The following is a 2,838-nucleotide window of genomic DNA, read 5'->3' as shown; positions in this document are numbered from 1 at the left end:
GATTATTATCATTATTATTATTATTATTATTATTAAAGGATGAATTTATTAATTAAACATAGGGTATTTTCAAGTTTTATTAAAAGCTCACTGTTGCCAACTTGGGGATTTTCAAGTTTTATTAAAAGCTCACTGTTGCCAACTTGGGGATTTTCAAGTTTTATTAAAAGCTCACTGTTACCAACTAAATACTAAAAATAAGTTTGTGCTAAAAGAGCTAAGAAATTGGATTCTACGGTGCTAAAAAGTGCGCTAAATTATGTGTATACCTTTCAAAGTACGAGTCTAAAATAATGTCGTTTATCCGGTTGTCAGTTGTGTTTTGTTTCACAGTACGGTATCTAAGTGGTCTTGCTTATGTGCAGCGAAAGATCAGCATTTATTTCTCTTAATAATGATTGGCTACAACATTTAATGCTTTGTTCCCCTGTATATTTCATTTTTATTTTAAGTTTACTATTGAGTTGCACCCAGACATTTTCTTTATACTGTTGGTGGAATGAACCGTCAATAATATGATTGCGCATTCGGTTATCCGGACGATCGATTATCCGGACAGATGCCTCTCCAAATTATCCGGATAAAGGAAGTTCTACTGTTTTTGTACACGAATACAAAACTACATGAAAATCTATTTAGAGTTATGGGACATTATCCAATGCGTAGATACAGAAATACCAGAGAGACGCAGCGGTTCTCCACCTTTTATGCTCGGCGACCCCTTTTTACAATTCCCCACTCTGCCGCGACCTCCCCCCCCCCACACACACACACATACAGCAATAGAAGAATAGACAAAACAATCCATATTTCGACCCACAGGTTGAGAACCCCTGAGATAGAGGAATTAACATTTGCTCCATATAAAAAAATTGTCCGGTGCCTAAAACTCCAGTGCCTGAATGTCCATTTAAAGCTATCATTGACAGCTTTATAGCTACATTAGCTACAACTGTTTATAAGGTTTGATAGCTATAAGTGGAATGTCATGACTTACAATTGACCCCAACTTACTTTTTTTTAAAATAGATAATAGTAATAAATAGTTAAATGCATTTTATTAAAGCATAATATCCACGTCAGCAGATCTTTTTTATTTATGTTAGTAGTAGCTATATTTAGCAAGTTATAGATCTACAGAGGATAAATTGTTAAATATTATTTTTTTTAAATAATATTTATTAAAAAAATATGCGTCAGCCGGGAATCGAACCCGGATCGACTGCTTGGAAGGCAACCATGCTAACCTTTACACCACCGACGCTTAGATAATTTTCGACACTTATTCTATTCTAAAATTGAAAGTTGCAAGGGGTTTGTGACTTTTAAAGAAGAAATAAAGTTAAGTAACCAACGTACAGCTCTGGTCAGCACTTTCACGTTTCATGATTTCGTAGCCTGGTATTTTCTTTGATCAGTTGTCCGCCGCGAGATTTCCCCCAGGCGGTGTTTACACATAGCTTAGACATCAACGTAATTCTTCGCGGTCGCTTTGTTCAGTCAGGGATCCGTTCGCTGGTGGATGTGACTTTCTGAGCATGCGCAACACCTTACCTTTCTGTTACGTACGTAGAGTACCGCAGTCCGTTTCGTTAGATGGGGAGCAGTGCTGATGTAGTTAAAAGGTACTGTTACGCGTGCCTAAATTGAGGGGGGGGGGGGTGGACTGTGTGAAGCAGAGGACAGATAAAAGAGGATAGTGTAGAGATACCATTACAGAATCTGTGGAGCTCAAAGCGCTAGCGTCCACTAGAATGTCTAAAACTCTATAAAAATTAGTTTTCTTTGCAAGTCGTCAACAAGAATTAATGTAGAAGCCAGGGGCGCAGCTAGAAATTCGCCATCATTTGGGGGCCCGAGGGGCTTGACCTGTTAGTGGGACCCTGCATTGTGCGTGATATTTAATATTTAATGTAAAAAAAAAAACTCATTAAGGGCCCCACTCCAGTGGGGGCCCGGGGGGATTTTCAAATTCTCCCCCTACGCTAGCTATGCCACAGGTAGAAGCCAAAATTATATAAGCTTATAATCATTACTTAATCTATTTTTTTAAAAAAAGGTAAAGTATCTCTTTCAGATCTTACAATCTCTAGGACAGTTGACGTAAAGGTCTTCTGTTTCTGAGGCCGACGGTTAACTAGGGTGCCATGTCGCCTTCTCAACGACCAATAGTTTTTTGACATCCCCCAACTAATGTCCTAAATATCTTGAAAGACAAAATGTCATGTAGTCTTTCGGCCCAGTCTTCATCGAGAACCCGAAGGACCTCGGTTCGAACGCCAAGCGCTTTACCGCTTTAAGTATCACTCTGCCACCATACCTCCTAGTCAAGTTTAATTTGCATACCTATTTATGGTCGACAACAACACACGAATCAATCCTAAAGTTAACCAGTTATTTAATCATTTAGTTCTAATCAGTGGACCTCATTCACCAATCGTAAGCAAACCACATTTAGCCACGTGGTGCTCCATCTCTTCTATATAATTTACGATCTCATGTTTAATTCACGATGGTTGTCACGTGACAGTTTTTCACGTTGTTTTATCAATAAGATCACGTGGCTAAATGTTGTTTGTTTACGGTTGGTGAATGAGGTCCATTATTTTGTTGAGCTTTGCTTTTAAAAAGTAATAATTTTTTCTAGTCCTTGTTTTCTCCAGTCATTGATTCTCTTTCTTCGCGGATAGGTTTACATAAACACACACACACACACTCACACACACATTGTCACATGATCCCTAGATCGTATTAAACTGTACAACAATAGAAATCTAGAGGCAACATCTGGTGTCAGAAGGTACGCTGAGTCACTGACATTAAACTTTTTTTTTTAAA

The 2,838-nt window shown here is 38.2% G+C and overlaps 1 non-coding gene across 1 annotated transcript; it reads right to left on the bottom strand.

The window, feature by feature from the left end:
* Positions 1–1,192: 1,192 nt before the first annotated feature.
* Positions 1,193–1,264, bottom strand: Trnag-ucc (transfer RNA glycine (anticodon UCC)). Its single transcript has one exon. It is a non-coding gene; the product is annotated as a tRNA-Gly (tRNA).
* Between the last annotated feature and the right edge of the window lie 1,574 nt (positions 1,265–2,838).

This window comes from Biomphalaria glabrata, chromosome 6 (assembly GCF_947242115.1).
Source record: "Biomphalaria glabrata chromosome 6, xgBioGlab47.1, whole genome shotgun sequence".
Lineage (NCBI taxonomy): Eukaryota > Metazoa > Mollusca > Gastropoda > Planorbidae > Biomphalaria > Biomphalaria glabrata.
Note: the sequence above shows the minus strand (reverse complement) of the source record. Positions and strands in the feature narration are given on the sequence as shown.